This window comes from Lingula anatina, chromosome 1 (genome assembly GCF_051362555.1).
Source record: "Lingula anatina isolate TDL-2025a chromosome 1, LinAna3.0, whole genome shotgun sequence".
In the NCBI taxonomy this organism is placed as follows: Eukaryota; Metazoa; Brachiopoda; class Lingulata; order Lingulida; family Lingulidae; genus Lingula; species Lingula anatina.
In genome coordinates, this window is record NC_141767.1 from 50,245,379 (window position 1) to 50,255,610 (window position 10,232).

General features: G+C 35.7%; 1 long non-coding RNA gene across 2 annotated transcripts; it reads right to left on the minus strand.

Moving 5' to 3' along the window:
* Positions 1 to 320: 320 nt before the first annotated feature.
* Positions 321 to 2,004, minus strand: LOC147764434 (uncharacterized). 2 transcript variants are annotated; one of them, XR_015332157.1, is made up of 2 exons: positions 1,717 to 2,004; positions 321 to 1,268 (listed from the first exon to the last, which is right to left on the minus strand). It is a non-coding gene; the product is annotated as an uncharacterized LOC147764434 (long non-coding RNA). The 2 variants fall into 2 exon arrangements; XR_015332156.1 differs by having other exon boundaries at positions 321 to 1,503.
* Positions 2,005 to 10,232: the final 8,228 nt, after the last annotated feature.

A 10,232-nucleotide genomic window follows, 5' to 3' on the forward strand; every position in this document is an offset into this window, starting at 1 on the left:
AACGCGCTTGTTAGTCGCTAGAATATTCGCCTCAGTGAATGTTCGAGATGACCGCAAGCGCACACAGACTATGCAGGGCTGATGTCTTCTGGCGGATGAGCACGCACAGAATAGGATATTATACAGAAGGTTCTTTACTGAGAGGACATGCTTGTTACATCGCCAATTTTTTTCACTTCCCAATGGGGTATTGTTTTACAAAGCGTTTCCTATGGCTGTTTTTCTTTTTTTTTCGTGAATTTCCCAGATGATCTAATTAGGGGGCTGTCGTTGTAACAGATTGTTGCGGTCATAGCACATTAATATCTCTAATACGTTGATCATATTCCTTATCGGTTTTATTATTGTCAACATTTTCAGCGTATGATGCTGAAAACACCTTAGCTCACAAGATAATTTATATTTGACGCATTGGATCCTTTTAACACCCCCAGTGACGCACTTTTCTCAGTGTGGTTATCTACATTTATTTTCGTTCAAAATCATGTCGGTTTTCACATTATTTTTCATTCTCAGAAATAAATAATTGTGCCGTTCAGCGTCATTGAAAAGTTTTCGTCCACCAGCAGACATTTATTTTCTTTAAGTAGTTCCACCTGAAGAAAACACGTGCACGTGTCCCTATTAGTGGTTCATGCGGCGACGAAGAGAGAGTAGGGTTTAAATGAATAAAAATGTCTTGTAAGAACGAACGCAGATATGACAGCATGTCAGCGTGCGTAAGCCTCTTACGGTCACGCAGTATTTTAAGTTGCAATTAAGAACATTTAGGTTTCGATTAATGTCGACGTAGTATAATGAAATACAAACTAGGAAAGCACAAAAAAGGCTATTTGCCTCATAACTGTGCTTGTAATCTCATTGTCAGTAAGATATTTCCTCTGGAGTTGCGTCAGATTATGGACCACTTCACGTGGCATTCCGGTTGCGAATGGCACAACTTCAATCCCACTCCAGACCTTAAGATGTTGCCAAACAGGGCATAATAATAGAAATAATCCGGAGTAATTTGAAGACATTAACAGCAACTTCTAAGTATACAACTTAGATGCCGGTAATGAGCGAAATCTTTCCTCTCCGCGGCATCATCTCCCATCTGTTCAAAGTATATTCACATTTCCCTTGTAGTATTTTTAAATCCAGATTATCATTGGATATGTAGAATGGCCTTTTAGTGAAAAGCCTTCTAAACTGCTGTCCAACAAACTATTTTAGAAGTCTTTTTTTCTTTGGTTTGCTGAATTTTCTCGGCGTTTCTTCAATGATGACTGCACGAATAAAATGAATAAATCACAGTCAATAAATGGGGACTGAAAATTGTTAACAATAATAGTATCATAAAATCGTTAAATGTTAAATCCTGTCGGTCCAATATGTTACCTATTTAAGCCCTGAGTAAATTCCGAAAGAACCAATATTTCATCTGCAGTCATTTGAATCTGTAGGGCATCTGACATTGCGTATGTTAGCATATCCTAGTCCCTAATGTGCTATCAAATTCTTCTACAATGTGATAAAAATACATTAAGAAATAATGAAATACATGAATGTCCTTTTGTCAAACAAATCAATGAACCAATATGGCAATATAAAAAAGTTGCAAATTTTTTAAAGAATGAAAACGTATTACTTAAACCAATATCATCAAAATGTATATTATCATATATAGCGCTTGACATTCATTTTACACCAATGATAAAAATTATATCTATTTACCAAGTTACCATTATCTTTGTATGGAAATATCCAGTGAAAGCGACTGCCCCTGTTTTGAGACGCCATGCTGTTGGCTTTTCCTGGCGAATGAAAAATTGAGAGAAATGCGTTTTGCTGAGAAGCAGTTTCCCCAAAAATGTGCAGGTTAAACTCCAGCAACAACGTCGGCGTATAATTCTCACTTGTGATTTGCAGTTTTGCCAAGCTATATATATTTTAATTGCTGGTGAATTCAGCTGGATGCATTAAGTATAGAAGCAGAAAATCTGAATCTTTCTGCTAAATGAACAATTGTTTACAGATAAATAGAGTGACGATTTGTCTTGACGCTCGGACTTAAATCGGTTCGACATGACTCTAGTAGGGTCCCAAAAATGCTGAAAGTGCGATAATTTATTTCATCAAAGCCGTTCAGCTATATTTAGAAAGCATTCTTTATGATGGAATTGTTGTGTATTTTTCATATTTCTTTAAAAATAACTTTGTGACTGTGGTTGGAAATTGAAATTCCAGACACCAGCGTTTCTCGGTAATTAGGCGTTCGTTGCTTCCAACGCCCTCGGGGTTTGGGGCTTTGGAAATGAAACAAAAGCCTTGATTACTAGGAGCTGCAGATAACAACACTGTCATCCTACATTGTGAAGATGAGCGGAAAATCGTGCGCTTTAACAACTATCAAATTTCGTTGTCTTTTGATGCGATCTTAATTAAGTTATTAAGGAAACTTGTAGTAAATTTGCTGTCCATTATCGGAGTAAAAGTGATTAGTATTTAGTTGTCGCGACGAATAATGTAACATTTATCTGGATTATATTATTATATTTTGTTTGTATTATACAGGATCAGGGGAAATTGCTGAGTTCATTTTCAGAAATTGCAAGGAGCTGTTTTTCATTTTCATTCATCTGGTTCATTCTATTCAGAGAGTGATGTAAAAAGTGGTAATGAGATCAAAATAGAAAATGAATCCCGCCATTTTTAATCTCATAACGTGCATAAGAATAACAAAGCGACTGAAAGTCATACACAGTAAAAAAGTAAATTATATCATCCCGGCCAATACTTTCAGTGTTTGCATGTCCAACGAACTGCGAGTCATTATTTCATCATTCCATTCTAGGTAATTCTAGCGCCAGTCGCATGTTCCCTGATTGACGTGGAGCGGATATGGGGATTTTATTTTAAGATGTTTGGGCTGAGTCGATACGTTTCCTGGTCACCTGGTGTCCAGCGCTTCTTAAGGCTGCTTCTTGCCGGCAACCAGAGGAACTTTGGCAGATGCGACCGGGTTCGTGTCACGAAAAAGAAAAAAAAAACAACCAGCGTTTATACAGCAGTTATGAAATTTTGCTTTCTTTACTTGTAAAACATAAGTGTGTTTTTCGGTAATGATCTGCTCATTTAAGGTTTTTCTTTATAGCAGGAAAAAGGTCAAATTCTAAAAAACCAAACCACAGGAAAATGAAAACTTTAGGAATGTTTGCTTTTCGTCTTTAGAGAGGACTTTTTTAAATAGGATTATTCTATTCTAAACATTATGAAAACGGATTTTTCTTGAATAAGACATCGCCTTTCTGCATGCTGAAAATAAAATAATATTTTAGCATTAGACCAAGAGTTTGTCAAAAAACCATTACAGCCAAGATATTGTACTGTGAAAAATAGGCATTGAAGTCCTCTCTAAAGATAAAACTGTCTGCTGGGATGAAACAGCTGTAGCTGAGCAAACTAGCTCAGACATTAGTATTCTTCACTGGCAATTGCCCATGTCTGTGTATATTTCATATTTCATTTCCATCTGTGTTATCAGTAATACCCACCACGTATTAATCAACAAGGAAATGAGGAATAAAGATTAGCTGACCCTTATATCATTCGGGGCCCTCGAGCAGAAGATGAGTTTGATTGAGCTTAGATGATCATATGAAATCAGATATTCAACTGATATTACTTCTCTCGTTGGCAACGTTGTGGTTCCTTCAGCACTTGCTGTGCTAGTAGAGAAGTGTGTAGCAAGCCAGGCCTTTTTTTATTATTAACAGTTACTTATGATCCTCAAACTTCTTTCGCTTGCCGCAGGACATTATGACAAGGCAAAAGAATTAAAGGAGACGCATTTTGAAGGTTTACTGTGCAGAACATACATGGAAAATCATCTTGTCGAAAAATGTGTGACGGCATAGTAACAGCACGCTTTTGAATATTATACGCGTGGACCTCTGCCTATTGACACAGACCAATTAAACCTAACAAGAGGAAAATGTTCACATTATGCAGATCAGTTTATTCTGACAGGTGATCAATTTCGACAAAAGCAGGTATGCTTATCGTAATCCAGACATGACTGGTGCCTAAACTCTGAAACAACAGCGGGGTGCATTTTACTGAACGAGATGTATAATATGAAAATAAACATGGCAATTCAGGGATTGTGTGCATATTGTTATACATTTATTGTCTGTCTTGAATAATGATAACATTTTGTGATATCAAACTTTTCTCGAACTCTTTTGACAGCTTACTTTACAATTAAACATTGCTGTGTCAAATAGTATTGATAATATAGTGGCATATCTTATGCAACAAGTCCAAAAAAAATCATATTTTAGCGAGGTGACTACCTACAGGATCCCATGTATATTTCATACTGTAAAAGTACTTATTTCTAATGAACTGTATGCTAGTTTATTTTTCTATAAGTTCAATAAGTGTTATACCTACACTTTTTCCCTAATCATCTTCCTTTAAGTCTGTGTAATTTTACTACCTTTACATATTGGCGTAATTTGTATAATATTTATACACATAACTATATTAAAACCCCATCCGCATTTCATAATAAATATTGTAAACCACCAGCCTGACTATTTTTCCTTCTTTTCATCCATAGTAACTGGTCAGGGAGATAATAAATTTCAACCTCGTTAGATAATTACACTGTTACACGAGTATTCCAAAGCAAGGGCATCCGATAGAAACGTTTAAGTTACATAAGTACGTGATAGATCGCGTAAATGTCATATGTGAGGTCTTTTTCAACTGCACTTGTATTACAGGCTGTCACACATCTCCACTGTGACCGGTGGGACCCAAAAAGAAGAAAACGGCGTTTGGGTAACCCTTTATCAGCCATCAATGAAATATTCAATATTCGGGGAAATGGTTCTGAAAACGTAGTTTGGGTCATATTAATGAGTGGCTATCTGTAAGTAAGAATGCGAACTCCCTTGGCATAAGACATAAATCATACAGCTAAATTGGATTTTCGGTCAATGGTGTGTTATTCTATTTGCAGAAGTAGAGGTTTAGTCAATGTTAACTGGGCATAAAAAGGAAAAGAAATAAAGAAATATAATTTTCATGGAACCGGAAGACTTGTTTTCGTTCTTGCTACATATTATCAATTTTCACCATCATATATTTGATCTCAAAAAGTGTGTGTGTGTGCGTGTGTGTGTGTGTGTGTTTACCATAGATCAGATTGAAATCGGAAACACGTCATTAACATTTGGATATCTCTGATTAAAATTCATTAAATAAAATGAAGTTCAATATAACAATGAACATTCTTAATATGATTGGAACCATTTACATGACCTCTTTGTCTCATAGCCGTTTTCTGTTATACTTTTTCTCAAAAAGAAAATCAAGCAAAGTGGATTCAATTAAGACCTTATTTTCAATTATTATTATCATTATTATCTTTTATCTCTTTTTTTTTATTTTAAATTTTTATAGAAATATTCTTATGGCTACTTTTGATAAATAATAGATTAAATAAATAGCATTTAGGTTTGCCTCTCTGAGCAAAATAAGATTAAATTTCTCTTTACCTGGAACGATTGGTAATGTGGCTTGACTCTCCCGAATAGGAGGCACAGTAAGAAAACTTTAAACCCTTTTTGTAAGGAACATTTTAGTCATGTATCAGCAAATTACCTTGTATCTGAATTTTTTATTTTAATATCTACCAAAATTGCAATTAAAATGTTCTTTTATAGTATGGTGCTATCTAAATTTAAAATTGCTCTGACTTTGTTTCACATTTCATTTCAGGTTTAAATAAAAAAAATAGGCACTGTACACAATCTTGAAATATTTGTGATTTCACCAATATCTATTTTTTGGCTAAAATCTCTTTCAAAAATACCCAAATATAACATCTTGATTATTATTATGTTTTTATGATGATTCTTAAGTGACCTGAAAACAAAACTAGTTCAGATAAGAGCTGAACTGGATTCTGATGTGGACTGCAACATATGTATTTGAAACAGCAAATATGTGACATTTTGGATTTAAAATGTCTAGTAATAGGGGCATTTTATACTTGAATAAAGTCATTTTCTGTTGTATTAGGTAAACCTGTCATATTTAGAATATCAAATCCGAATATATTGAACAAACAGAATAAATCCGATATGATATGCAGGTTTTACATGGTGAAAGCAAGTTTAAACTGCAACCGATCAAAATTTGTAATCTTTGGAATATATATAGAAATCGCAAGACTGGTAATGTTTTTCCTGCTAACAAGCCCCTGAAAAAAAGATTTATCGAAAAACTATCAAATGTATTTCCTTCGCAGATTACTTTCAGTATTGCTTAAAAAGGTTGTGCTTATTTTTCCATTATTGTTTATCCGTATAGAAAACTATTGCATGTCAAACTGATAACAAACCGCGACCAAGTTATTTGAAACGATTGAGTTTTTCAGAAAACTTGATTTTTTTCTCCAAGCAATTTTCTTGGATACTCTCACCAAGTGTGAGTCAATACTTCTAATAATAGAAATACTCCCTTTACACCAAACACTAAAAAGCTCACATAAATACACAAGAGAGAAATGTAAGTTCTTAACACAGACAAAAGACGAGGCGGCGATCAAATTAATGGCAAACTTCATCACAATATACTGTAAAAAGAATTTTGTTATAATGAGCCATGCACATATACAAAAAAGTGTACTCTCTATATTTATATTTATTGGCACATGATTTAGACATCATACCTATTACTGCTCATCATTAACATGTTAGATCATAACCTTTGTAACAAATGTGCCAGTGTTAGTAAACATTATCATTATCAATAATCCTTCTTCGCACACAAGAAGGCGATATTACATCCAGCGTTTGAAGACGAAATATGCTTAAGTCCATAACAGTGCAGGGACACGAACATGTCCTTCCTCATTATAACTGATGATCATACACGGCAGTTGAATACCTAGGGGTAAACGTGTTTATTTATCCTACCTCAATTATAGAAAAGTCACTGGTTTCATTAGGATACGTTCCTTAGTGGCAGTGGTATGCAGTCTGCTCTGATTTAACCAGAATAAATGTTCTTGCATGACTACTCCACTTGGCTCAGACCATGCGACATGGCGCACCATCGTGTAATGCAGGCTAACTGGGAATTGTTTTACCAGCCTAATCATGCGCAATTTTACTTGACTGTAACGTACAAAGTTTAATGAAAAGAAAATAGTCAAAAGACAATGAAAGCCATTGGGAATTTCCCACCTCGAAGTTTACAGAGGCAGCAAAAGGAGCCTCTATTTAAGTATGCGGGCCACACGGATAGACCACAAATAGAAAAAGAAAGAATTGCACAAAAACTTTAAATGTCTGACAAATGTTTCTATTCTCTAAAAATATATGTACCCCCCCCCCCAAAAAAAAAAAAAATACATACATACATATTTATTAGCGACATCTTTCTTAAATTACCTTGTACTGGTCAAATATACACTTATTAACCCCTTTGTTATCATTTTTACATGTTTTAACAAATTTAACCTTTGAGAAAAATTAATAATAATCATGATTGTGTCATTTGCTACTAGACAGGTGACTTCTCTTTGTTTTCAAGTAAGATAGCCGCATGTATCTCATTTATTTTCACGGATTCTGCACCCGAGTAGAAGTTTACCAATCAAGCACAATCACATGGCGAGTTTTCACGCCATTCTCTTACGGCTGATTCGAAGAAAACAATTTTTTCATCTTGGTCGAGTGAGCTATAACGCCTGGTCATTTCAAGTAGAAAATTCCCGCGTAACGCCACCACTGTCGCTTCCGAGAGAGCGTCCTATGGACACTATGGCCAAACGCCGGTCTATAATTTACTGGGAAAGACCCTCAATTTTCGGCGGATTAAAATCAGACCAGTTTAATGTTGTTTTCCATGTCGTTGACCATTCGAGTGCGATTTGAGTAGCGGAATTGATTTGCTGCAGATCTCCAAGGTAATTATAGCGATCTCAGCTAAGTCGCCCTTGTCCGTAGTATGAGAGGCACGCTGCTGCTCTTGCCTCTGGCGTCAAGAGCACCAAGTGCATCTCTGGATGGAAGCAGTCTTCAAGAGGCATCATGCAGATGTTTAGTAAGGTTCAACAAAGGTCACAATCCAAGTCCCCTATGGAAATTACACTGAAAGCATAAACCCGTAGATAACAGAATTTTTAAACTTGGGATTTTTTTCACGAATTTTTTTTTGTCTAAATTTTTCATGCGGATAGGGCGCAAAATTAGTTCCCCAGTGTTGGTCATTATGATTCAATTTTTAGCATTTTTTCCACATCCAATTGTTGTCACGCCTGCTTATTCCCAAACGGCCCCTGTCCTTGCAACATTCTGTATTTTTATACTATATATCCCATATCGTAATGATCCTTTCTGTCTATATTCATAGTATATCAGCAATACTACAGAAATCTCGAGAGGGTGACTCGGAAGCTACAGCCTACACGATAGCAGAGCTGATCTACGATGCTGATGAGCACATAATGCAGACGAGGCGGTAGACTATTTATCTAAGTAAATATGTCACTGTTAACCTGGGGATTGCCTGCACACAGTTCATGCAACTTCCACAGACGTATAGAAGTTATTAAACTAACGAAGCTTCAATAAACTTGTTACGCAGAGATGCGTGAATTATGGTTAATTATTGCTGCAGGGCATTAACTAATGAATCCCAGGGCTGCAAAGCGTGGTGAGATCGTCCTGTTCTTTTACTTGCTTACATCTTTGATTTCAATAGGAAACAAAAAGAAATCGTAGTGAGATTATTGTGGTGGAGATTGAAGAATTGTTAACTACCGGTTTATCAGTTCCCCGAAGAATTTCAATCGACAAGGCAAAGAAAAAAGGTTGGATTCGCAAGGAAATAGTTAGGTATGATGAAATTAAATAAAAGTTTGTAAATGTGCGAATACACCATCTTTAATATAGTCAGGGAGCCTAGATTTTTTTCACATGCACAAGGTGAAATAAAAAAGTTGATTTTAGAACAATAGATTTCAAGGGTGTTAAATATGATTCTTGGTACATTAGATAAATTAAAAAGGAAGTGTCAGACACCATGTGTAAAAACCGGTCATAAGAAAAGAAGCTGTCGTAATTATTTAGAAACAAGCTGGTCGGCAATCAATAGTTTCAAGACTGCCCATCTGGTATATATTCCTTTTTTCATTTTCGCGGTATCCGTTTGCTGTGCAAACAAAAGTGTATTGCGTTTTAAGAATGCATCAAAATTATATTGATATGCTTCAGGCCCATTTTTAGACTCACATTCGTAGAGATAGTTCAAATGCTCCAAAATGGTCCAGAATCAAGGAGTACACGGTATCACCACTATATCCCCACACCACTCCTACAGTTTTAACTCTCTTGTGCTATGTGCTAAATACACGATCGGTTATATGTACCGTTGACCACTGAACGCTGCTACCAAATCTTTGTTCAGGTGCGCCGTCTTCTAGCAGCAAGGTGAAATATATTGTACCATTTGTGGAGTACTCGTATCTTTTTCCTATATTTTCATTCAGAGTGAAGGAGGATAATATCAAAAATATTATACTGATATGCATAATTACATATTTTCAAAAGCGACGAGATTTTTACCAACCACACGCTGCGTAAAAGACTGCGTGTATCTGAGCGAATGAGCTGTCGCCAGTTGTAGTATAGCTTATGTGGGTAGTTAATGCCACTCTTTGATTTCAGTATCAATCCTTGTGTTTTTATGATAGTATCTTTAAAACAACAGCTAAGATCAATTATTTGCAATCCAAAATTATGTAAACCATAGTAAGTGAATGTATCATACAGCTGATGAAATACTTTTTAGACCTTTTATTACATATGAATTGTTTTTTCTGATATTTTCATTTAGAAAAAAAATTTCATCTATTCCATTTCAGTTATTCTATCAGTTAGTGGGAAGGTTATGTGCCCATGCTCACCACACTCATCGGTCCTGGGCAGTCTCACTGTGGTCCCCACATCGCATATTAATGACCTAAATAAATAATTAAATATCTCTTCATAATTTTCCTTTCACCTTCTGCTATTTAGGCCACCTTGTATTCAAAGTTAAGATGACAAGAACCTAAAGCCCCCCCCCCCCTCTCTCTCTCTCTTGTGTCAGCTCACGTCTACACATCCCAGCGAGTTTTACCTCCCCGAGGTCCACAGATTTATAGTTTAATGAAATTGCTTCAAAAC